This window comes from Peromyscus eremicus, chromosome 1 (assembly GCF_949786415.1).
Source record: "Peromyscus eremicus chromosome 1, PerEre_H2_v1, whole genome shotgun sequence".
Classification (NCBI taxonomy): Eukaryota; Metazoa; Chordata; class Mammalia; order Rodentia; family Cricetidae; genus Peromyscus; species Peromyscus eremicus.
The window spans coordinates 107962147-107989794 of NC_081416.1; the positions used below are offsets into that span (position 1 = coordinate 107962147).

At 40.1% G+C, this 27648-nt stretch overlaps 1 protein-coding gene and 1 long non-coding RNA gene across 7 annotated transcripts in view; one reads left to right on the forward strand and one right to left on the reverse strand.

Annotated features, from left to right (window-relative positions):
- The window catches only part of Dlg2 (discs large MAGUK scaffold protein 2), an 857262-nt gene that overhangs the window by 239881 nt on the left and 589733 nt on the right, over positions 1-27648 (reverse strand). The window lies entirely within an intron of this gene.
- LOC131917557 (uncharacterized) overlaps positions 1-27648 on the forward strand; it is a 110003-nt gene that overhangs the window by 8274 nt on the left and 74081 nt on the right. Inside the window, exons 2-3 of the long non-coding RNA XR_009380691.1 lie at positions 6883-6972; positions 10209-10278. This is a non-coding gene — a long non-coding RNA (uncharacterized LOC131917557). The remainder of the gene's footprint in view (positions 1-6882; positions 6973-10208; positions 10279-27648) is intronic.

Sequence of the window (27648 nt, forward strand, 5' to 3'; positions counted from 1 at the left end):
TCTTGCTTCTAGACATATTTTAAGACTGTTTTCTATTGTATCATGAAGAATTCAGTTGGCTTTTTGATTAGGATTCCATTAAATTTGGAGACTGCTTTTGTTAGAGGATGTCCAATTTCACAATATCAATCCTACCCATCCATAAGCATGGGAGGGCATTCCAACTTGTACTGTCATCTTCTATTTCTTTCTTCAGTATTTTAAAGTTTTCATTGTGAGTTCTTTTGGTGCTTTGGTTAAGTTTATTCCAAGTTTTTTTGTGGGTTTATTTTGTTGTTGTTGTTGTTGCGAATGGGATTCTGAATAAACAGACTGCCTCTATCTTAGTCTTTTTTTTCTTTTATAATTAACTTAATTTTATATATTAGCTACGGATTCCCCTGTCCTCCCTCCTCCCCCCCAGCCTCCCCCCCTCAATCCACTACCCATTCCCACCTCCTCCAAGGCAAGGTCTCCCCTGGGGATTCAGCCTAGCCTGGTAGAGTCAGTTGAGGCAGGTCCAGTCCCCTCCTCCCTGCACCAAGGCTGAGCAAAGTGTCTCACCATAGGCCCTAGGTTCCAAAAAGCCAGCTCATGCACCAAGGACAGGTCCTGGTCCCACTGCCTGGGGGCCTCCTAAATAGTTCAAGCTCATCAACTGTCTCACTTATCCAGAGGGCCTAGTCCAGTTCCATGGGGGCTCCTCAGCTGTTGGTCCACAGTTCATGTGTTTCTGCTAGTTTGGCTATTTGTCCCTGTGCTTTTTCCAATCATGGTCTAGATATGTCTTGCTCATATAATCCCTCCTCTCTCTTGCCGGTTGGACTCCTGGGGTTTGGCCGTGGATCTCTGCATCTGCTTCCACCAGTCACTGGATGAGAGTTCTATCACGACAGTTAGGGTTTATTTTCTATAGTTTAAGGATTATGTAATACTTCATTTTAACCCTTTATTTGTAAACTAGAATATAATAATTGTTAGAAGACTAATTTTTAATTATTTTCTTTTAGGTAAGTCCTCAGTTTACCTAAAAGCATAAATGGGTTCTGTATTAAACTGAAATACTTAAATAATATGTATATCAGACTAAAAAACACTTAACTTTAAAAGATTTTTTTTTTCAAATTTGTATCACCCTGCAGTAAGAAAAGCGAATATTTGTCCTAGTTTTGGAATTTTACACTTAGTGGAAAGAGTCAGAACAAATAAACTCACCCATTCTGAAACATACAGCTTCAAATCTTTTTAACTGTAATTTTTTCTTGAGAATGTCACACGTGTATAAACTGAAATACGCCCATTTTGTCCCACTTCTGCACATCTATCAAACAGAACCCACTAGCTAGGATGAATGTACTGGCGCAGTGCTGGAGCAGCTGTTAGTGAGTAACCAACAACTTTTTAACTGGATTTGAGGCTTGCTCCATTGGAGAGAGTTTCCTGCCTAGTACTGTCATCTTAGTCAAAAGCCCAAGGCAGGGGAGGTCATAGGCCCTAGGGCAGAACCTACTATTATTTTCCTGATTGATGATGCTGTCAAATTGTCTACTAAATATGTATGTTTACATATATACTCCTCTATACATCTAACACTTTGTCTTGGTTTTTCATGTTCCTCATGTTTTAAGCAGGGACCTGCCCATCTGGGGTTGGGTTGTTGGTTAAGATTTTTGTTGCGGTAAGTATTTTAATTCAGGTCACCTTTCTACTTTTAATGAAGACATTTGCATTTTTCAGGAAAGACTAGATTTTAATTGGATTGAGGCAACATTTGTCCTGTTTAGACTGATGTCCAGGTCACTAGACTCTGTACCCAGACCTCCATTGTAAGATGAGAACTGTCTACAACTACAATTGTTCTCAATGGTAAACACTCCATGAAAAGAGAGCATCAATTTACTATGTCACAGCTATTCCTTAAAGAACAATTGTTTGGGAGGAGTAAAGGGACACCAGCAGTACTGTGTATAGTAGCATATTAGCTATTATGGGTATGAGTAGAGAAATAAAGAGAATGAGAAAAACATCACAGTGGGGTTAGTGGTCAGCATTGGGTTGATAGATAGGAAGTAGAGGAGTAGAAACATACATAAAAAGAGGAATGGTCGAAGCAAAGGCAAAAAGGTGGGGGCAGGATGTGGGAGTTTTGCTAAAGGTACTGAAAAGAGAGGGGAAAGATATGCACTGAAATACCATCATCTCTCAGGAGGCTGAGTGACAGAGACTCTGTAAACTAGGGCAACCTGTGTTCTTTGACAGAGGAAAAAGGAAGATAATAGGGTGTGGTGTGGAGAAGAGTTGTGAACAGTGAGGGACCAAGGTGGCCTGCTACAATGACTTTAGATATTACATAAATGAGGAAAAACTGTAGCCTACAGGGGGCCAACATGAGCTGGGTGGAGACTTGGGACTGGGGCATATTGTCAGTTGACTTTCTGACCTCACAGGGTGACCTGGATAGAGACCAGAGTCTCACTGTAATCTCAGACATCAAATAGCAAGTGGGAGTCAGGACTGAAGTATGAGTGTGTGTCCTGTCCTCAAATGGTGAACCAGAGCTGGGGTAAAAGTATGAGTATCAATGTTGTGTGTGTGCGTGTGTGTGTGTGTGTGTGTGTGTGTGTGTGTGTGTGTGTGTGTGCATGTATGTATCTTTAAAGCTGTATTAACTCCAATCAGTTCTAGATGCCATGGGAGCATGCTGAAAGCTGACAGCATGGGAGCAGAAAGTTAATGAATTCCTGCAGAAGGATGAAGGGTATACAATTACAGGCCTGCGGATTGATTTTTCTCTGTTAAGCACAATTTACTTGACCACCATTATGAAACCAGTTAGCTACAAGTAAGAGTTGATCTCTGGGGCAGGTCAGTTATTGCAGACTGCATGTCAAGCTGCCTTAAAAAGAAACACAGCAGTCAAAAGCTTTTATTACAAAGTTCTTCCTCTTGAGGCATCCTGAAGCATTGCCCCCTTTGGCGCCTATAAAACATTAATGAACCTTGCAGACGAAAGTGCTCCCCTGCCCACACATGTATCTATCACCTAAGACAGTCATCTTGCTGCTTTCCAATCAATAACATGGATGGAAAAGCTCCACCTGGGATGTGGTGGTACTTGTCTGAAATCCCAACGTTGGAGACTAAGGCAGGAGGTTTGAGGTCATTCTTCATAGTAAGAGCATGACAGAAGATGAAAGAAAAAAGAAGGGGGAGGAGGAGGAGAAGGAGAAGAAGGAGAAAGAAGAGGAGAAGAAGGAGGAGGAAGAGGAGAAATAAAACTTACAAAATAGCTGTGCCATCATTGCAAGTAACTCTAGCTCCATTACTCAGTGGAGCAATTCCGTTTTTTGGCTTGTGGGGATCAAGACTGGATGTTTCCTCTGCTCAATGAGGTTGTAATTCTGCATTGTTTTAGTGATGGAGCACTGGTAGCTCCCACTTTCAGTGAGAACAGGAATATTTTCATAGTCACTGCATAGAGACTCTTAGACAACCCAGTCCGTCAGCAAGTGAGACAGATTTGGAGGGTGAGATGCTGGGCCCTCTAAACAGATGAGACGCTGTAATAATTGCCAGGTCATGGCCAATGTCATCAGCTGGTCTTTTACCACCTTCCAGGTTAGTGTGGTTTACAGGAAGACTCAGGGAAAACATTGGTACCATAACTGATGTGATTTCTGCCGGCTGGAAGGCCAGGACCATTCTGTGGCTTTGTTTCCTTTCTTCTCTGCTGCTTGTCTCTTCTTCCCCAGATGTTCTCAAGAATTCCAGAGTTATTTGCTTCCTATTTGATTCAGAAATCTTTCAGAATCTACTGTCTTTATTTTATTTTGGAGACAGGGTCTCACTGTGTTGCCTTGGCTGACCTGGAACTTACTATGTCCAGGCTGGTCTTGACCTCACAGAGATCTGCCTATGCTGCCTCTGGAGTGCTGGAATGAAAGGCAGGCACCACCTTGCCTATCCTACAATCTACTCTCCTTCATGTCAAATAGGGTAAAAAAAGATGGAAGAGGCATAGAATGATGAGATATAAGATTTTTGCTCTGAATTAAAACTGCAGACTTGGGAATATGGAGACTCGGTTTAATTCCTACCTTGGCCAAATTCAGCTATGTAATTTTAGCCAAATAATTTTTTTTTAAGTCTGTCAAGCTTTATATTTAAAGGGACAGCAAAAGGAAATGTTCTTCAAAGTTCAAAGATCAGTATAAATGTCAAATGTCACAGAACTACTGTATAGCTAAAATTATACTATAGACTGGTGGTTTTAGACAAATTAATAGACATTAAAAGAACATGAAGCCTTTGATGAAGCATACCCCAGTTATAGCAATCTAAGTAAGGAATCCAGCTTCAAATCTCAAGTTTATATTCAATCAAGCATCTGCTCCTATCAACTCTACCTCTGAAATGCTCCTCTACTCCATCTAGTCCTTCCTGTTGTCACTGTATTCATGCAGGCCCTCTCTCAATGCGTCTCCTTTTCAGTATGTTCCTTTCCTTGCTTATAAGTCGTACTTTTCCAAAAACATTCATCTGGTCTTGTGTCCCCTCTGTTGGAATTCTTTAGTGATTCCCTATTAACTCCAGCGTCAAGCCCTTGTTCTCAGTGAAGAACACAGCTACCTTACAAACTTAATATACAGAGATGCTGGCATCTGCTCTTAGCATCTTCTTGGGAAACAGGATGATGCTGAACTGACAGCTTTTTCTTCTTTGTCTAGCCACTCCATTCATTCTTGTAATACATGCTCAGACACTGCTGCCTCTGGGGGTCCTTCTGAATTTTCCAGCTGGAGTTAAACAGCACCTTATGATTCCCACAGTATCCCCAACAGCATGTATCACAGCACCTTGGGGTGGTTTGGATCCTTCTTTGGCTGAAGGCCCCACTAACATAACTTAGCCTAGCTTTTCTGGCAGCTTGCTTGCAATAAACACTGAAGAGCCATTTCTGATTGTGCATAGCATTTCACAGGAAAGTTTGAAATCCAATCATTTACCTTTCACAGGTAGCTACCTTTATACATAACTAAAGGATGCTTAACAGTAATCAGTGAGTGAATTGTTCAGAGTTATTGATTTGTCACTCAAATTAGTGTCTTACTAGTGTTTATTGAGGACTTTAATTTGGCATTGTAACGGAAGGTTGGGTGCATTATGTCATTTGGCTATACTGCCAAATGTTTTATTTTTAGTATTGAAATGTTTTATTTTACTAGTATTATTCCTGGAACTCAAAGCACTTACTAATTATCCAGATGGCCAAGATCAACTTCAGGTGACATTATACACCTACTTTGGAAGGGATTTTTTTTTTTTTTTTTCAGAACCAAAGTCTCTTGGATAGGTTGGGATTTCTTAGAAAGGCAGACTGTCAGGCAAGGCTGTTATTTGGATTTATAATTTCCCAATAACTGTGTCAAACACTTGATTTCTCTCTGAAGACTACACTGATTAATAAATAAAACAGAGCCTGAGGGACCTCAGCAATGAAAGTCCACTTTGCATATGATTTATTACTGTTTTCGTAACATCTGTTTTTGCCAGTGAGGCTGCTCTCTCAAGTGTCTGTTTTTTCTTTAAGTATTTCTTCAGAGAATAAAAAGAAAGACAAAAAGCATCTAAACATGAACAACAGCTTTGTTTAGTTCACAATACACAGAGAAGAGGGCACACTCAGGGTACAGAGAAGTGGTGTCACTATAACCCAGCTAACTACTCACTTCCCTATAGGTGGTGTTATGTGATTTCCAAGCATCTCTGTAGGACAGAATTTGGGACACCATGGGTAGTACAATTCCAAGATATCTATATAACCCAAGAGGCAAATGTAGCTCATTTGCAAGCATCATTTTCTTAGGAGAAACAAAGGTAAACATACAATCTCTTATTCTGTAAATAAGTGATAGGCCACAAAATAGGGCTCAAATGATCACATCTGCATGGATGAAAGCACACTAATTATCTCATCAAAACTGTGCTTCCAAACTAGAGGTTCAGAAGGGATGCTACAGTGTGCTGGAAGGTTCTTTACCTCCCAGATTTGGGATTTGAGACTGCTAATGAAAGTCTTTTGTTAGATGAATTATTATGGCCTTATTTTTCACTATGGTCCCATGGTTGTCTAAGGAAAGTGCACATAATCATGAAGAAAAAGTAAATGGAAAAGAAGAAAATCAAAGACAAAGAACTTGAGAAAATTACTTTTTAGGAGTGAACATTTATATTGATTGGGTCTATGTTTTAAACCATGCTTTGATTAATGGCATAAAACTTCCTCCTCCATATTTTTCTCGTGGTCTCCTAAATCTGTAAGTCATGATTTTTTACATAAGATGCATCTCAAGTATCAATATGTTCAGTGGCAAGGAACAAATGTGTGTAATCTCAGGAAACATAGTGTTAACGGTTTGGGGTATGAAGTGTGCCCTAATGTTCTATGTTGAAGTCTCGATGACCAGCTGGTGGATCTCATCACTGAGAAGCAGTTGTATCACGACAGCTTTGACCTAATCAATGGACTATTCATACCGATGGACTCTCGCATACCACATGAATCCCTTGTTTGGCTTTTTAAGATCAATCACTTACCTTTCACAGGTAGTTGTTTTCGATGTAACTAAAAGATGCTGACTAATAACCAGTGAATGAAATATTAAGGCTTATTAGTTTGTCATTCAAATTAGTGTCTTTCTAGTGTTTAATGAAGATTTTAATTTGGCATTGTAATGGAAGGATAGGTGCCATATGGCATTTGGCTACGTTGCCAAATGCTTTTATTGTTAGTATTTTTTAATTTTATTATTATTATTCTCAGAACTCAAAACACTTACCAATTAGTCAGATGGATAAGATCAATTTCAACATTATACTCCTGTTCTGAAAACTATTTTTCAGGTGCCAAAGTCTTCTGGTGATGACATTATTGGAAGATGGTAAAAGCTTTCATAGTGGGGCCCTATTGGAGGAAGTTGGTCACTGCACTGGGTGAGTGTGGTTTGGGGGATTATGCTTCACTTCTGCTCCTTTTCTGTCTCTCACCCCCTGTCTCCCATGAGGTGAGCCCCTTGGTTGTGTCACATGCTCCCATCTGACATGATTTTCTGCTTCATCTTATACGAGCCCAGAATCAACTGACTTAAGTTGTCATGGACAAAACCTCTCAAACTGTCAGTCACAGTAACACTGCTCCCCCAAGTTGTTCAGACATTTTGTTACAATGAGAATCTGACTGACACACACAGGTTGGACATGCACATCAGCTCGAATTGTATTCTTGGTCCATAGTTAAACTCTAGATAGCTGATAAGAATAAAACAATGAATGGGTTAATAATTAAATGTGGGGCTCATCATTAAAACCTGGGGGTTTTAAGCAATATTTTGATTGATTCAATTAGCATTCAGTAATTTATCAAGTACTTTATTCAAATAAGGTTATTTTTCTATGTTTTTGGTATAAACGATTAGCAAAGTCACAAAAATCTCTGCGCTTATGGGGTTTATAGCATAGTGGCTACAGTCAGTGCTCATGAGCTATGATCATGAGCCATTCATGAATATCAGTTTAGAAAATGACTGTGTTGTGGGTGGCATACTAAAGGCTGAACGAGGGTTTCTGCACCCTAACAAGCACTCTACCATTAAGATGCATTCCCACCTCTTTTTCTTTTTGCTCTGGAGACAGGAACCCACTAAAGTACATAGATTGGGCTTGAATTTGCAATCCTTCTGCTTCAGCCTCCCAAGCAATGGGGATTACAAGTTTGCAACACCACAGTTTATCTGAGAGGCTTTTAACTCAGTCTTGCTTCTCTTGGTCTCTGGGACCAATCAGCCAGAATTTTTCTTTACCTATGTCCCCTAATGTTAGTAAGGCCTGATTACAAAATTTGTCCTGTCTGCACCACAAGGCTGTGAAGAATAAGTCAAGCTAGATGCAATCTGTGTGATGTGAATCCCAGGTTTATTCAATTTGCATGTAACATAAATGTCTTCTGAAGAATCTGCCAGTTTTTATATTTGTAGTTACAGAAATATGGCTATAACACAGGATAGCTTTATCTATCTATCTATCTATCTATCTATCTATCTATCTATCTATCTATCTATCTTCATCATCATCTATCTATCTATCATCTATCCATCTATTTACTTATTTAGACAGGGTCTCTCAACATAGCCCTGGCTGGCCCTGAATTTATCAAGATCCCCCTGCCTCCTGGTTTCTAGGATTAAAGGTGTGCACCACTATATCCGGTTTAACTCGTTTTTTGAGCAAACCCGTAGATGAGGAAATTCTCTGCTGTAATTTTGTTGTCCTAGTAATTTTTTTTTCTGTATTCTAGTGATGGACACTTAATTGGTCTCCAGAATGGTTGGTAAAAGTGGTTCTTGAGTTGTTTTTCTGGATTTATCATTCCCAATCTCTTCCAGTTATTCATTTGGTGGTACTGTCCTAAAGGTGCCATAGCGTTAGTCATCATTATCTTCCTTCTCCATCTCGCCCAAAGCTCCTCTTCCTTTTCCTATTTTTTTCTCTTCTTCTTATCTTTTCTTTTTTTTTCTTGAGATAGGTCCTCATTGTGTTGTTCAGGGTGTTCTTACATGTAATCCTCCTGATCAGTCTCCTGGGTGCAGGGATTACAAGGTGCCACAGTGCCTGGACTACCTTCCTTTTCTTCTTTCCTTCCATCTCTGTCCCCCTTGCTGTCCTCTCTTTGTTCTTAGATAATATTCAAGGCCCTGACCAAGAAACTGGGGGAACTGAGAGGGTGACATTGGGTGGCTTGGGAAAAACAGGTCATGATGATGACAATTCCCTTTCTCCTAATTCTTCTTGAGTAAAGAAATTCTAGATCAAGTTCAGATGTCAAAGATCTATGTTTTTCAGGAGTTTTAAGAGCACCACCACAAATGATATAGTACTGGCCTTTAATGCTTTGCAGCTACCATTACTGTGTTTAATTGAGCCCACATTAGAAACTGTTTACCATCCACCGTGGTGTTATTTTCTAAGTTAGACAGCCTGCAGATGAAAGGAAGTCAGCACACAGCCAGGAGTCTTTTCCTAAATGCTACATTTAAAAGAAAACAGGATTCTAACTAGAGGCTGTTTCCTAGAGATACACACCAGGCACACATGAATTCTAGCTTTAAAAAGTGTTTTTTAAGGGGCTGGAGAGATGGCTCAGCAGTTAAGGGCACTGGCTACTCTTCCAGAAGACCTGGGTTCAATTCTGAGCACCCATATGGCAGCTTACAACTGTCTGTAACTCCAGTTCTAGGAGATCTGACACCTTCATACCAATGCACATAAAATAAAGTTTTTTTTTAAAAGAGCCAATAAAGGCATTTAGAAAATGTTATTAAATTTATTTGCTTGTTTGTTTGTTTATTTATAGTCTCTCTCTTTCTCTCTCTCTCTCTCTCTCTCTCTCTCTCTCTCTCTCTCTCTCTCTCTCGATGTGTGTGTGTGTGTGTGTGTGTGTGTGTGTGTGTGTGTGTGTGCACATGCCACAGCATTTATATGGAAGTCTTGCAAGAGTCATTTCTCCTTCCAGTACATGGATTTTAGGAATCAAAGTCAAGTCATCAGGTTTGGGACCAAATGCCTTTATCAACAGTCATCTTGTTGGTCCCTACTGGCATTTTGTCTCTATGAAATGTACTTGTCAAGGACAGCTAATTAGACTTGCTATACTTTGCTAGACAGACTAATTTGGAACTCATTCAAATTTCTTTCTAATTTCCTGTGCCTCAACAGCAGGAGGTACAGTCAGATTAGAAAGCTGTTTTTTGCATCCAACGGCATGGAATTCCATATCATCAGTTATTACTAAATCTGTCATCAGCTTACTCACCCCTATAGAATTTGCTCTCCTCAGAGATTCTGAATCCATCCAAATGCCTCAAAATCATATCCTTATTACCAAATCCTGCCAAACATATTACTTCAACAGCCCTGAGCTCATCATTTTGCCTCTAGAATCATCTATCACATGAGCCATGAGAACACTGTGTTGTTTTATTCCTACCTATTCTCATCACTATCAGGAAGGAATTTGAACATCTAAGTCCTGCTCAAAATCCTTTAAAAGTTACTCATTAGGGGTGGCAGTGATCCCCAAATTTCTTGGAATGGGGCAGCTCAGGGATAGCATAAAATGGTAAAACATATAAAGATAAAAATAGGAACATTTTATGCCACCTTTTCTCTTGTAGATGAAAACATCAGCTCTGGATCAGCACTATTATATTGCATATTGGCTACTGATGGCTCTACTACCTGTCTGTGAGTTCTTTTTTCTGTCTAAGGATTGGAAGAATGAGAAAGAGAAAAAGGAGGGTGGGCACAATGCAAAAAAAAAAAAAAAAAGCATGTTGTCAGTGCAGAAATGAGCCCAGTTGGAGCATTTTTTTAAGGAAAGGGAACAGAGAAGAAAGGAACAGGACAGAGGAGAGAAGGGAAGAGAGAAAAAAGAGGTGATGGTGGAAGGAGCTGGAGAGATAACTCAGTGGTTAAGAATACTTTATGATCATTTAGAGGCTCAGAGTGCTATTCCCAGCATCCATTTTGGGTGGCTCACAACTGTCTATGACTCCAACTCCAAGGTACCTGATGCTCTCTTCCAGCACACACACACACACACACACACACACACACACACACACACACACACACAAATAAAAATTAAATAAAGAAAATGTTTTTTTAAAAAAAATGCATAAATGAAATGTGTTATTTTATACAATGGATCCTGTATAGAACTGAAAAGGAATAAACCATAGCTCTGCTTAACAACACGGATGATCTTCTCAATTTATCTCTAAGAAAGAGTGAAAGGGTAAGCCATAGGACCATACAAGCAACAGAGAACTGACCCAGAACATGCAAACTGCTTAATTTGGAAGGAAAAGGAAAAGTAACATGTAGCTAAAGTTTTCCTGGCTCAGCTCGGCTCCTGTAGCCCTGTGGCCGAACTGAAGTAAACACACAGAGACTTATATTACTTATAAACTGTATGGCCGTGGCGGGCTTCTTGCTATCTAGTTTTTATATCTTAAATTAATCCATTTCTATTAATCTATATGTCGCCACGTGTTCTGTGGCTTTACCTGTTGCCTTTACATGTTGCTCCCTGGATGGCAGGCTGGTGTCTCCTCACTTCCATCTCCCAGCATTCTCTTCTCTCTTGTCCCGCCTATCCTATACTTCCTGCCTGGCTACTGGCCAATCAGCATTTTATTTATCAATCAATCAGAGCAACACATTCACAGCATCCCCAGCAGTAACACATTACAAAAATGGCCAAGAGATTGAACAGTAGAGGATACTCCAATTGTTGATTAAACCTTGAAAAACATTTCATTTCAAATTCACTAGTTATCAGAGAAATGCAAATTAAGCCAACATTAGATGTCTTACTTAGATTCTGTTGGTGTGATGAAATGCCATGGCCCAAAAGCAAGTTGGGGAGGAAAGGATTTATGTGGCTTACACTTTAGCATTGCTGTTCATCACTGAAGGAAGTCAGGACAGGAACTCAAACAGGGCAAGATCTCAGAGGCAGGAGCTAATGCAGGACATGGTCTTAACCACTGGGCCATTTTTTCTGGCCTCTAGCCTACTGCCTTTGGAAAACAGCTATATAATGAAAATAGGAATTTCAAAATTTTTTGATTGTGATGTGTTTTCGCCGTCCCTAAAATTTTGTGTTTTACATTTATACACACACACACACACACACACACACACACACACACACACTCAGAAAAAATGGGGGCAGAATTTTTATATTGTTAAGAAGTCTTCCAAATGAGGAGTTTGGGTAGATTTTGAACTATTATTAAAATGCTTGGCCAGGTGTAGTGGTGAATTCTTGTAATCCCAGCACGAGAGGGCCTAAGGCAGAAGGATTACCAATCTGAGAACCATGTAGCCTACATAGTAAGGCCCTGTCTAAAAATCATCATCATAAATCCCTTATCAAAACCCTCAGCTTATATGATTTATGACATAGTGATGTGAGTGATTCTTAATTTTTTTGGCTTTTTTGAGACCAGGTTTCTCTGTGTAACAGTGATTTTTAATTTTAGAAACAATATTTTAGCAACAATTATTGTTACTGCTCACTTTCATGTGTTAACTATGTTTCTTTCAAAATGGTTTCCAAATATTAATGTACGTGAATCTCACAATGATCTCTGAGGTAGCCTTCATTATATTTTGATATTATAAAGAACATGTTTAAGGTTATATACCTAGAAATGGGTAGAACCAAGATGAGTATGTATATAATAAACAAGAATATAAGTATGGAGAGTGCTGAAAGTTTAGTTACCAATTTAGAAAAGTTTGGAGGCAAGTTTCAGAACTTAAGAGTAAAACTCCACTACTTGTCATGACCTAGCCTCTTGATACTAGGTCAGTCTCAACATTTAGCTTCCTTGTAGTTGTAGAACTCATGTCCCTCAGGAGCATCTGGTACTTCTTCAACAATGTTCCCTAGAGAAGGTCTTGCCTCTCTTCACCTACCAGGCAAACTCTCATTCAACATGGACATCTCAGGACAAGTTCTACCTTCCCTACGTCACCTGACATTGCAGCCAGGTGAGCTCAGCTCTGGCCCCTGAACAACACTACTCTTTGGATGCTCATAAACAGAGTTGTCTCCCAGAAGACTGGGAAGGCTTGGTACTTAAAAAAAAATCTCTGCATCCCAGTGTCTCACACATGAAAGTGGTGGCAACAACACAAATATTTTCAGAATAAGGTAGATTATTGCTACTGACCTTTGTTTCCTCCCTTGGGTTGAAGGTAAGTCCATTCTGCTGAAGATACAATGCACATTGGACACAAGATTTGGAGGACCTGAGCTGGATCTGACTTGAAGGCCTCCTCCCTGAGGACTTGCTGTCATAGTACCAGAAGATGCTATTATAGCTTCCAAGGGAGAGAAGCAACCAGTAGTACACCCAACTGTATGAACTTCCATGATGACCAGCATAGCACAGTAACCCCAAGGATGTTATAGTGGCACTTACATCTTGGCGGTAACCAACAGCTCTATAACTGGACTTAAGGCCCACTCAACAGGAGGGTCTTTAAGACTTGGGAATTTCCCCAGGTCCTTTCTTGTCTAAAACTCCTCACTTCTAAGTTCTTAACTCTTAATATTTTACTTAACTCCATTATTACTTCTCACTTTCTCTGTCATTAGTGAGTAGCACCTTTGTGTGTATATGTGCACAGCGTATATGAGATGGGGGTGTGGTAAAGAGTCGAGGGTCAGGCAAAAAGCATAAAAGTGAGTATACATGTGCTCAGTAAGCCAAGAAATAGTGTGATATATGGATGTGATTGTTGATGGTGAATTTGGTAAGAATCTTGGAATATGTGTGTTCTTTATATGTATTTACTTGAATTAAATCCATTAGAGTCTTTCCATTTTCCTTTAAAAACAGCAGCAACAACAACAAATAGAAATTCACTATGTAGCACAGGGTGGGCTTGAACTTGTGATGCTTCTGCCTCAACTTCTCAAATGCTGGGATTACAAGTGTGGTCAATCATAGTCAACTTGTACTTTTGTTTTGTTTTGTTTTTCTCCCCACTAGATACAATATTCTTCAGAGCCTGTTCTGCTAAGATTATAAATTTTCATTCTTCTATAATCAAGGGACATCCACTTACTACATTATTTCTGTTAAGAACCTCCATGCAGTGGTTTGAATGAGAATGGCCCCATAGGCTTATATATTTGAATACTTGGTCACCAGTTGGTAAAACTGTTTGGGAAGGATTGGGAGATGTGGTGTTGTTAAAAGCTTTGAAGTTTCAAAAGCCTACACCAGGCCCAGTGTCTCTCTCTTTCTGCCTGCTGTCTGTGGATCAGGATGTAAAGCTCTCAGCTACTGCTTCCAGCACTGTCCCTGTTTGCCTGCTCCTTGCCGTGATGACCATGGACTAATCCTCTAAAACTTTAAGCAAATCCATAATTAAATGTTTTCTTTTGTAAGAAGTGCTTTGGTCATGGTGTCTCTATACAGGAACAGAACTGTAACTAAGACACTCTGGAACTCATACTACAAAGTCTGACCTAATCATTTGTGTTGTAACCTGACAGTATATGAAATCCTGAGAAGGACTACGATCAACATGGACTATAAAAGAAGTAGTCCAGCCTAATGAAATTCTGTTATTGATAATAGTTCTCTTGCATTCACTATGTGGCCAATCCATATCCACTTATGATTTTACACCAGGCTCAACTTGCTATTGAAGATGAGGGTAACATGCTGTCACAAACCAGCAATGCAAATATAATAATCTAATTAATTTATCTAGGCCATGTTCACCCCAGAGCTTTGCAATAATATTTTCATTTAGTTTTCTGGGAAGATTTTTTTTTCTAAAAGCATTAATATGCCATGTTGCCCACCTGTCCCATCTGCTTGGATGATATATATTTTTTGTAAATAGTCTTATGGATTTCAGTCTATGAGACAGTAGAAAAGTGTTAGATATTATACAAAAGGCAAAATATCAGCTATTACATAAATGGCATATGGAGGAAGTAGGTATCTCTACATTATTTATGTCTGCCTGATATAAATTCTGTCCTCTGTTTACATAGTATGTGACTGTGAGCAGGCCAGTTTAGTTTCCTACTGCTATAGTTTTCTCATCTGTGAACTGGAAATAAAAATAGCTCTTATAGGGAGTCCTGGTGAATGTGAAAATGAAAATAGGCAGAATATGTGGAAACCACTGGCGTTCAATTGAAATGCTTCACTGGATTGATTGTGATCCACTTGATCACAAGTGGAATTGTCTTTGTACTATGACATGAAGCACTATGCTTCCTGGGCCCTCTTAGGAATAGAGTTCATGATGTAGGTTAGGTTAGCACATGAAGAAGCTTTTCTATTGTATCTAGAAGACTGAAGTGAGAAACAGAATATCTTCTTTTCTGCTCCTGTTGCTAATAATAATCCACAGAACTCAATGTAAGGGTCAACTAGTGGTTGTGCAGATATGAAAACTGCCTTCAAACCTCATTCTCCTTATCTCTAGATCTTAAGTATGGTACTGTTATGCATCTTCAAGCATATATTATTTACTTTGATTCAGTGACAGCCTCCTAACACCCACTCCTTCAGTTCTTTGGTGATATTACATTTAGTTCCCTGAATTACATCTTCTCCCTCAAACTGCAATAAGATAGTTTCTGTGTCAAACTTGCACTGTGAATGAATCACAAAGCAACCTATTGTCCCACGCACCAATACATAGGAGAGGTACAATTCCAGCACTATTCTATAATGAATCCAATTCATCAGGCATCATTTTCTGGTAAATACATGAACTCATTTCCCGTGTTCTCTCACATGCACATACCCATATACATATGTATGCTTCCTAGTTATTTTTGAACAATACAGAGTAATTTGATAGTATATTCTGGATCCAGATAGTTTAATTCTGATGTATAGAAAGATGCCTTTAGAAGTCTAGAAATCTTAAAATAAGGTTTGCAGTTTCTGAACCATTATTATTTTTATTTAGTAGCTAAAAATGCTAACAGGAAAACAATGCCCTATGCATGTTTATGATTCACTACCTCTGGGACTCTGGGACACCTGTTTGGCACCAAGACTTGGTATAAACAAAGGGTTTAGGTAGTTGTTTATTCCACCTATATGGCAGCTCAAACTATGCTAAGTCAGCTGTCCAGATCGGACCCCTAGCTATCAGATTTCATTATAAAGTAAAACGATTAATTTTCAGAGGAAATTATGCTGAAGAAAAACTAATTTCCTCTGCTTAGGCTTTTAATCCAGGCTGGCTTCACACAGCTGCTTCCTTTGGATGCTGTACTACACATACCTGTTGCTTGAAGTTGGAAATACTAACTTCTGTTCCCAGACTCTGCCTGCTTGCACTACTCTGTTTTCTGCACATCTTGATCAACTGTTCTAGTGCTGAGGTTCTTTACAGGGCTTAAGCCATGCATACATTCTCAGTGTTTGTGAGGCACACAGAAGGATAAGATTCTAGTCAAATGCTGACCAGGCAAGTTTTGTTGATGGTGATCTGTATATAGCAAGAAGGGTATAAATTTTGAAAATGAAACCTAAATCTGTGCAATACTAGCTTTGACAATTAATGTTAATTGCCAACTTTATGGAATCTAGAGATCCCTGGGAGATGGGTGTCTGGGAATGCCTGTGGGCAGTTATCTTGATTACATGATTACATGGAACTGGGAAGACTCCTCCAGGATGAATTCCCTAACTGGAATCCCAGACTATGTGGAGAAAGAGAACTGAGCAGCAGCATGCAGTCTTATTCTCTGTTTCCTGACTTGAATGCACTGTGATCAGCGGCATCAGTGTCTTGCTGCGGTGACTTCCTGGCCATGATGTGTTGTGCATTTAACTGTGAGTCAGAATAAACCCTTTCTTTGTTAAATGGCGTTTGGGAGAGGCTGTCTCAGAACAAAATTAACAAACTTGTATAGAGGTTCACTTCCCCTTATCTACTCTCACTATGTAGCTCTGGTTGTCCTGGAACTCAATACGTAGACCAGGCTAGCCTCAGACTCACAGAGATCCACCTGCTTCTGCCTGGGATTAAAGTGCTGCACCACCACACCCAGCCCTCCTGTCTATTTCAAGATCTTACTGCCTTTCAACAATGTCCTCATTTTGTCTTTAGTTTCTCTTTCTGTCATAGCTCCTTCCCCTCCACAATTCAATGCACTCAAGTATTTTCTTCCTTATAGTTTGCAGTGCTATAGCCCTTTGTTATTATCATTCTCTTTGCAGGCAACACCTAAGAATCTTACTTCTTATAACTGGGGTCAGGTGGCATAGTACAAATACACACAAGTTCTTCAGAGTACAGAACTTTTGTCTTCATTTTTATCATTTTACTGAAATTATAACACACACACACACACACACACACACACACACACACACACGCATGCATTTTCGACCATCTGGATGGCTGCTCTCTAATCAAGCAATCCCAAGAGATTTCTGTGTCTTTTACCTTCATAAGCATGTACAATATATCAATACCGAAAGGTTCCGCTTTAATTACCTTCTGCCAAGGAGGGAACAGGGCTGGACATGTTCTAAGGTAACATACTCTCGTAGGGCACTATGGGAAAGTGGAAAAGCAGCAGGAGGCCTGAGTCAGACTGGCATGGTAAGAGTGGTAAGAGTAGCACACTAAACTCAGGCAACCAGTACTGCTTTGCAAGCTGAGAACAGCGATTTAGTCGTGGTCAAGGTAACACAGATTATCACATTAAATGAACATTGTAACTTTTAAAATTAGATTTATTCATTCTATGTGGGAGTGTTTTCCTTGCATGTTTGTATGTGCATCACATGTGTGCTTGGTGCCCATGGAGGTCAAAAGAGGGCATGGATACCCTAGAACTGGAGTTAAGGATGGTTGTGAACTACCATGTTGGGTACTGGGAGTCAAACCCAGGTTCTCTGCAAGAGGAACAAGTGCTCTTAACTGCTGAGCCATCTCTTAAGCCCTAATACTGTAACTTGCTTTAGAATTTTTATTTATATTTGATTAACTGGTAGGCATTATCTATATTATTATTGTGTATAAGTAAGACCATTAACATTGAATTTACGTTTAGATACATTTATGTAACATAAACAATCAGGATAGGTCAAGAATGCTTTCCCTTTTTCATTTAAAATATATTTTAAGAACACATATATTGTACACTTATATTCCAGAAATTATTTTAACTATTAACATATTTAATTCTTGTAACAATTATAATACAATTATTATTGTTATCCTCTCTTTGCTGAAGAGGAAACTGAGGCACAGACAGAGATATGTAGTTTACATGGTCACACAGACCATGAGTGGTGTTGCTAGAATTTAAATCTGTACATTTTTGTCTCCAAAATCTATCTCTGACCACATGGAACACTGCTTCCTTTGGAATGTGTTTTAACTCAAAATTTGAAAAATACCACATTGGGAAATATAGTTTTAAAGGATGTACACTATCTGTCCTTAGTTTTCCCTTCTCATTCCAGATGCTTTTTGAGGACAATCACTATATCACTATAGACTGATTATTTACAGCCCTCTGACTAAAGTTAGATCTTTACTCTGCTTTGGGGAAGCATATACTTGACATTTTCACACACATGTTGTAGAGGCATCCCAGGTTCTACATAAGCTTTTTTTTTTTTCTTTTTGACAGGCTCAGGTAGCCCAGGCTGGCGTCAAATTTGCTATGTAGCTGAGGATGACCTCCAACTTCTGGTCCTTCTGCCTCTACTTCTGGCATTCTGAGATTAGATGTATAAATTACTTCTTTCATGTGGTGCTGGAGATAAAACTCAGGGCTTTGGCAAGCACTATACCAACTGAGCCACACAGAAAGCAATTTCTATTTGTTTGTTTGTTTGTTTGTTGTTTTTTCAAGACAGGGTTTCTTTGTGTAGCTTTGGTTGTCCTGGAACTCACTCTGTAGACCAGGCTGGTTTCAAACTCACAGTGATCTTCCTGCCTCTGCCTTCTGAGTGGTGGGATTAAAGGTGTATACCATCACTGCCTGTCCAGAGTGAAATTTTTTTTTTTTTTTTTTTTTTTTGGTTTTTTGAGACAGGGTTTCTCTGTGTAGCTTTGCGCCTTTCCTGGAGCTCACTTGGTAGCCCAGGCTGGCCTCGAACTCACAGAGATCCGCCTGGCTCTGCCTCCCGAGTGCTGGGATTAAAGGCGTGCGCCACCACCGCCCGGCCAGAGTGAAAATTTTAAACAAAGGTTTGGAGAGAGGTAGATTCTTTGGGAAAGGTCATCTCTGGCTAGGAACCTGTAAGAACCTGAGCTGTAAATGTGTCTGGTGTGCTAAGGAACACACAGAGGTCAGTAGAACACACAGTGGGTAGAGGAAGTGCAGCCGGAAACTGAGGCAGACAGCAATGGAGGAGGGCCAATCATATAGGACCTCAGAGGTCGAGAGTGAAGGTGTTGGCTTTAACTTTGAGTGGGACGGTAAGGGTTTATTTAACATAGAAGCATACAGTCATAACCTATCTGTGTAGAAGACAGGTTGAAGAATACAGGACATAATAAAGGAAACCATTGAGAGTCAGTTGTACTGGTAGAAACAAACATCAGGCTGAGCTCAGGGAATCTTGCTAAAGAGAGGGATGAAGGATTGTAGGAGCCAGAGCAATCACAGACACCACAAGAAAACCCACAGAAACACCAACCTGAGCTCATAGGAGTTCACAGAGATTGAACAGACAACCAAGGAGCCTGCATGGGACTGGCCTAGGCTCTTTGCATATATGTGACAGTTGTGTAGCTTGGTCTCCTTGTGGGGCTCCTACCAGTGGGAGCAGGGGCTATCTCTGACTCTTTTGTCAGCTTTTGGGACCCTATTCCTCATACTGGGTCACCTTGCCCAGCCTTAATACATGGAGAGATGCTCATTCTTACTTCAACTTGATATGCCATATTTTGTTGATATCCATGGAATGCTTGTCCTTTTCTGAATAGAAACAAAGGAGGCATGGATGGGGGGCATAGGGAAGGTGGGGGAGGGGCTGGGAGGAACAGAAAATTCGGTCAGGATATTAAATAAATAAATAAATAAATAAATAAATAAATAAATAGGAGTCAGTTGTAATTATCCAGGCCTGGACGACGTCATAAGGACCAGCATGCAAGGCAAGGATGCTAAGATATGGTGAAACTTTGGATATAGATTTAAGGGAAGCTGATGGAACATGATTATAGACCTGATGTATAGCAAATGAGAGACACTGAAAGAGAGAAATCAATCATGACAATACATTTTTTAGCTAAAGTTAATGGAAAAATAAAATTGCAACTAACATGGGAAAGGGCATTAGACTGGTTGGCCATGTGGAGTGGGAGCTTGTGAGTTCAGCTGTGGAGAAGTTAACTATGCTTCTGACGCTTGATCCACACTCAGCTAAGAGGGGAACCATGAGTCTGGGGCTCTCAGGGAGGTCCAGTGTTTAGACTCCAGAAAGCAAATCAAAGTCATTTACACAGAGATAGGATTTTAAATTATGAGAATATGACAAAAGAACAAGCCCAGGTACTCCAAACTGGAGGTTTTAGTACTGAGGGTGAACCTACCATTTTTGTTTGAAGGAAGAAAAGTACAAAAGGATAAGGGGAAAAATCTCAAGTATGGGCCACCTGAGGCAGCTGAGGCAGGTCTTTCTAGAAGGCAGTGATCCAGTATGTTGAACGCCACTCATGAAGAATTGAGTGTGAGAACTGAGAATTGAAAGTGAGGCTCAGTTTGAGCCTGAGAATATAAAATTGTCTGGGTGAGTACTGATGATGAAATGAGGTTGGAGACACAAGAAAGACTTTCCAGTGAGGTTCCTTGTAAAGCACAACTGCTTTAGTATGGGGAGAACTGCAGGGTACTTTTCCTTCAATGGGACTGGACAGGAAAGAGAACCAGTGGCCAGGGGAGTGCTGGTCATACAGAAGGAGCATGGCTGAAGCAACATCTGCTTAAGGGGAGAAAGGAAAAGGGCTCTTCTCAGAACATGAATGAGCATCCATCCACAGGCCTGGGAGACGGCACAGGTGTAAGAAAGGGTACACAGAACATGAATGGGCATCCATCCACAGGTCTGGGAGATGGCACAGGTGTAAGGAGGGGAGACAGAACATGAATGAGCATCCATCCACAGGTCTGGGAGATGGCACAGGTGTAAGAAAGGGTACACAGAACATGAATGAGCATCCATCCACAGGTCTGGGAGACGGCACAGGTGTAAGAAAGGGTACACAGAACATGAATGGGCATCCATCCACAGGTCTGGGAGATGGCACAGGTGTAAGAAAGGGTACACAGAACATGAATGGGCATCCATCCACAGGTCTGGGAGATGGCACAGGTGTAAGAAAGGGTACACAGAACATGAATGGGCATCCATCCACAGGTCTGGGAGATGGCACAGGTGTAAGAAAGGATACACAGAACATGAATGGGCATCCATCCACAGGTCTGGGAGATGGCACAGGTGTAAGAAAGGGTACACAGAACATGAATGAGCATCCATCCACAGGTCTGGGAGACGGCACAGGTGTAAGAAAGGGTACACAGAACATGAATGAGCATCCATCCACAGGTCTGGGAGACGGCACAGGTGTAAGAAAGGGTACACAGAACATGAATGAGCATCCATCCACAGGTCTGGGAGACGGCACAGGTGTAAGAAAGGGTACACAGAACATGAATGAGCATCCATCCACAGGTCTGGGAGATGGCACAGGTGTAAGAAAGGGTACACAGAACATGAATGAGCATCCATCCACAGGTCTGGGAGATGGCACAGGTGTAAGAAAGGGTACACAGAACATGAATGAGCATCCATCCACAGGTCTGGGAGACGGCACAGGTGTAAGAAAGGGTACACAGAACATGAATGAGCATCCATCCACAGGTCTGGGAGACGGCACAGGTGTAAGAAAGGGTACACAGAACATGAATGAGCAACCATCCACAGGTCTGGGAGACGGCACAGGTGTAAGAAAGGGTACACAGAACATGAATGAGCATCCATCCACAGGTCTGGGAGACGGCACAGGTGTAAGAAAGGGTACACAGAACATGAATGAGCATCCATCCACAGGTCTGGGAGATGGCACAGGTGTAAGAAAGGGTACACAGAACATGAATGAGCATCCATCCACAGGTCTGGGAGATGGCACAGGTGTAAGAAAGGGTACACAGAACATGAATGAGCATCCATCCACAGGTCTGGGAGATGGCACAGGTGTAAGAAAGGGTACACAGAACATGAATGAGCATCCATCCACAGGTCTGGGAGATGGCACAAGTGTAAGGAGGGGAGACAGAATGTGGACATCTATCCACAGGTCTGAGAAATGAGGGGACAGGTGTAAGGAGGGGCACACACAACATGAGCATCCATCCACAGGTCTGGGAGATAGCACAGGTGTAAGGAGAGGTAGATAAGCAGTGGCAGCTTGTGGGAATCTTCTTCTGACTAATACTTCTTCAGGAAAGTAGGGGCAAGTCCCTCAGCTGGGAGTGAGGATGAGAGAATTGTTATCATAAGAGGATAAAATAATAAGCAAGAGGAATGTGAGTTTATCAGGGAAATGTACTATGATTTCCACAGGGGATTCACTGAACCTCTGGAATTTAGCTAACAATAGAATAAAGACCAAACACAGGTCTCTCAACTATTCACATTAGACAGCACCCCCCATATTGTACAATAAAACAGGTACTTCTTATAAGGAGTTTCCAGGCAATTTTTTTATACCCGTGTCAGATTAAAGTTTATTTAAATCCTGTTCAGGGAACCAATTTTCAATATTTAAAATTTAAGTCGCTTTTTTCCAGGACAGGATTTCTCTGTGTAACAGCTCTGGCTGTCCTGAAACTTGCTTTGTAGATCAGGCTGGCCTCAAACTCATAGGGATCCGATTGCCTCTGCCTCCCAAGTGCTGGGATTACAGGTATGCACCACCACCACCTGGCTGTTAAGTAACATTTTTAAATTAGAAAGATTTTTGTTGCTTTCTTGTCTTTTGAGACCAAGTTTCATGTATCCCAGATTGGCTTCAAATTACTAGTAGCAAAGAATGACCTTGAACTTCTGATCTTCCTGTCTCCACTGCACAAGTACTAAATTGTGGAGTTATAAACCCAAGAGAAAGAAATAAGGCAGTAATGTAATTCAACCAAAACTTGCCTTGGTTCCTCCCTTCTTCTCAAACACATATTTTCATTTAAAAAATGGAATTTATGTAATTCAAAGTGCTAGGCTTACAACTGGGGAATATTTATCCTGAATTATCCAAATAAATATTTTCATTCTCTACCAATATACTATCTTAGAAAAAAATTCATCTAAAAGTCTATTAAAGTCAAGGGTTAGGCTGTTCTTGAGGATAGAGTTTCTAACACTACCTTTTTAAGGAGTTTGTTCTTTAGTAGACAGGGCATTATGTCAAATGTCAAGACTATTCAATGAGAAGATTGGAATTAAAAATAATAATTGTGACTTTCATCGTGCCTAATGGTGTTTAGTTGGTTGTGTTAAGGTCTATGTCCAGGACATCCATTATAGAGAGCCAGTGCAGTGTGTAAACTAAGCTGGGAAAACTGCAAAAGTAACATTTACTATTTGCATAGAAGAAGTAGAGGGCTCCAGTCCTCATATGATACTGAATGATCTAAGGTTCTACAGAGCAGGACCATTCCATTTCATCCCTTTGGTACCCGCTTTTCTGGCTTGCAACTCCCTAAGGAGAGCCTTGGGAGCAAAGACTGAGAGCTCTATGTGTGATGCTGGTGCTTGCCAGGTAGGAGATACGGTTATTTTGGGAAATGATCAAAAGGAGACTAGTCTGCCATGCTGAAAAAGCAGTGATTAAATAGCAAAGAATGATGTGAGGTAGTAATACTGGCAAGGATAGCACCCATGGCAGAAAAGATGTACTTAACATCAATCGAAATTTAATCTAGTTATCCTCCTAATTGACAGGTCTTAGTAAGGGGATTGGAGAGATGACTCAGTGGTTTAGAGCAGTGGCTGCTCTTCCAGAGGAGCAGGGTTCAATTTCCAGTACCCACATGACCACTCACAACTGTCTGAAACTCTAGTTCCAGGGGATTGGGCACCCTCACACAGACATGTATGCAGACAAACAAACAAAAAACAAAAAACAAAAAAACCACACACATAAAAATAAATAAATCTTCTTTATCTTTTATTTATTTATTATTATTATTTGAGTTTTTGGTTTTTTTCAAGATAGGGTTTCTCTGTGTAACAGCTTTGCCTGTCCTGGAACTCACTCTGTAGGTCAGGCTGGCCTCTAACTCATAGAGATCCTCCTGCCTTCGCCTCCTGAGTGCTGAGATTAAAAGTGTGTGCCACCATTGCCTGGCATAAGTCTTTAAAAAATAGTCTTTTAGAAGAAAAGGAAAATGCTAACCTACTTGCAAAAAAAATGGAATATTCTTTTATATGAATTTAGAATGCATTTCTAGTTCTTAAATATCAGGCTAACTTAAATGTCAGATCTATTTGTTTGTGAGAAAAATATAAGTGATATTGCCTGTCATTTTACATTTAAATGATAAGTTCATGTTGCAAGACTTTACCTACTTTTACTTTATTTCAAAGAAGATCATGGAAATAAAACAACTTTAAGATATAGATATTATTAGACTAAATAAATTTAATTAATTTACTGTTAATAAAATATAATTGGTATTTTATTACATATTAGCACAAATGATGAATTGGATGTGTGACTATGAAACTAGGTTGTTAAAAATCTGACTTGTTCTGATGGTGAATGTTGATGTGTTCATTAGGACTCAAATGGGTCTAGCGGATGAGGTGCACAAGCAAATAGAATTTCTAGGGTTCAAGTACAATGATCTCTTTGGTTTTAACTTAATATTCTCACATTTGAATGGATATATATGGCATTTTAATTGCAAAAAACCTCTGTAAGAATCTACATCGTACATTTTAATTTACAAACAAGAGGTAAATAAAGAATATTCTGTGATTTTTCCAGACCCAAAAAACATTGTTTTGATTTCTCATAGCCTTTAAAAACTCAATAATCTTGGACAGATTGATAGATGCACATTGCGATTTAGAATATCAATTTATGGGCCAAGGGATCTGAGTTACAGAAATAGATATATGTAAGTAGACATGAAAAGGTTAACCACTCAAACTCCTAGGGTCAGTTACCAGACCATTTTCAACAAAGTTCTGTCCCTTGGGAGGAGAGAAGGGCAGGCCGTGAGGTATAGATAATGAATATAGAGGTCACTATACAATAAAGGTTGAGGAAAGAACAAAGCTATCTTGAAATAGATTTGAGCAGTCAGTAGATTGTCTTTTGAGTTAAAGGTATATTTCCACATATTCCTTTATGTTACAAATTACTGTAAGCCACTCCCCTTCTGTGTGAAATGCCAGGGTGGTGCTATGCATGGATACACACATGTGTGCTAAGCGAGCCGTCTACCACCGAGCTACATGCCCCTTATTTTATAAAAACATTTTTATTTACTTATTTTATGTGTATAAATGTTTGCATACATATTTATTTGTGTACTACATGCATGCCTGGTGCCTGAGGGGGTCAGAAGAAGGCCTTGGCTTTCCTGGAAGAACTGGAGTTATAGATGGTTGGGAATAGCCATATGGAGGCTCAGCAAGAGCAACAATTTTTATTTATTTTTTAACAATCAATGGCTTGCTCTGTAGCTCAGGCTATCCTCAAATTGTAATCCCCCTTCCTCCAGCTCCCACATTTTGGGACTAAAGTCATGAGTCACTATATTCTTCAGTTAAAACAACAACAACAACCACAACAAACCCTAAATCACATTGTTTATGTCTCGGCATGCTTAATTCTTAATTCTCAACTAATTATTTGGTTAACTTTATAAACTCAAGAACTAAATGAATAGTTATAGCTATTATAGAAAAACACTTTGCGCTAACAATTTTAATGTCCTTGTGCCAAGAGAAATCCTAAGTGTATGTCCCATGTCAGAACCAGCCTTACGGGGCCTGTCCCTGCCTGTATGAGAAATATGTTGCACAAGTGTTAAATTATGTCATGCTCTTTGTACTAATAAGGCACGTAGCTATTCACCTAATGTAATTGTATTATTTTGTAAGTATATCACATTACCAGTCATATTTTTGTGCTTTGAAAGACAGAGGTGTAACACTAACCTTTATAGTTCCTATGATAGAAACAAAACAACAATAAGACATGTAGGGAGATGGGCATAGTGGAAAAGACCTGTAATCCCAGGACTGGGGATAATGAAGAAGGGTTATGCGTTTGAAGCCAACCTGGGCTACATAGTAAGACCTTGTTCAAACAGACAAACAAACAAACCAAAGAAAGAAAGAAAACATGGGGAGATAATCAGTGGTTTCAAGTCTTGCCTCTGAAGCTTAGCTTCCTGATTGAATCTTAGGTCTTTACCTTAAAAACTGGTGTCTTGCTGGCAGTGGTGGCTCACGCCTTTAATCCCAGCACTAGGGAGGCAGGGGCAGGTGGATCTCTGTGAGTTCAAGGCCAGCCTGGTCTAAAGAGTGAGTTCCAGGACAGCCAAGGCTGCACAGAGAAACCCTGCCTCAAAAAATAAAAAAAGAAAAAGAAAAAATCTGGGACCTGAAAAGGATACTTTGCATTTGTTATGTCTCAGTTTCTTTGTCTGTAGATAACAATGACCTCACTGGTTCTTTCAAGTATTAAATCAGCTCAAAGATGCAAAATATTAGAACAGAGTCTGACGTAGCAGAAAGCACCCAGTGCATGTAATCCAGAAACAGTTTTAAAGAAATATGTAAATGGGCTGGAGAGATGGCTTGGTGGTTTAGAGCACTTGTTGTTATTACTGAGAACCTGGGTTCGGTTCCCAGCACCCAAACGGTGGCTCACAACTATCTGTAACTCTAGTTCCAGGGGATCTGTTGCTTAACCCTGACTTCCAAGGGCAGCAGACACTCACATGGTGCACTTACATACATGCATACATACACATTCATGTATGTATGTGAAAACATTTATAACATAAAAATTAAAAAGAAATATATAAACAAATAGAAATACTTCTATCTTTATTGTCTCAGTCTATAATATATCCTGTAATTAAATGATGCATATAAGGTGCCTTTGTGGAAAATGTACTACTGAGATCATGGCTTCCCACTGTCTTATTCGTGGAATCTGTATTCTAAGAGGATTTTCCCATGTTATCTTGCTTACATATTTTACTGTTGAAGTACTTAGATAATTCATATTTTCGTCCTGAGGAAACAAGATGGAGATGTTAAGCGTGTTTCAGAGGTTGGCAGTGTAACTGAGGGAGTTGGAAATAAAATCCAGGTCAGTCGACTTCTGGAGGGGGTTCTGTCCTTCCTCTTGTTGCTTCAGGTTTTGCTGAATAAACGCCAGGGCACCTGTAGCTTTTACAGATCTGGTTGGGCTCCGGAGAGTACAGACTGCATTGTTCACATTTAGAAACATTCCAGTGTTGGGAAGAACCACTTTATAGTTCAACGTGACCTTAAAAGTGTTGCAGATGTGAACGAGGACACTCAGAGGCACGACAAGAAAGCCACTAGGGATATCATGGTAGGGATAACACTGTGATGGGAAGGCGGCTTTTAAAAATAAAGGCTCAACAGATGGACCCTTTCAAAGGTGGGGCTCAGAGCCAGGGATTGCAAAGCCTCTGCTGGCTTTAGGGTTAAGGGCTAGGTCTTCATGATAGTTTGCAGGGTTAGAGGGTTTTCTCAGCCCAGACTGCGATCTCTAACTCCCTCTTAAAGATCCAGCTCCCTCGCTTCCTTCTGTCTCAACGTCTTATATTTGCTTTGCCTCCTGTACCACCTGCTTCCTGCAACTGCCACAGAAAAACTCGTGTCCAACTACCTGTCCTTGCACTGATCATCTTATCTGCTTGCTCCTGTGAACTGGAGTCAACACAGAGGAGGAAGAGACCATCTGCGGCCACCACACATGAGTAGTGTGATTTAGGTTAGTCATTGGTTCAATGGAGACAGTCATCCAGAAAGT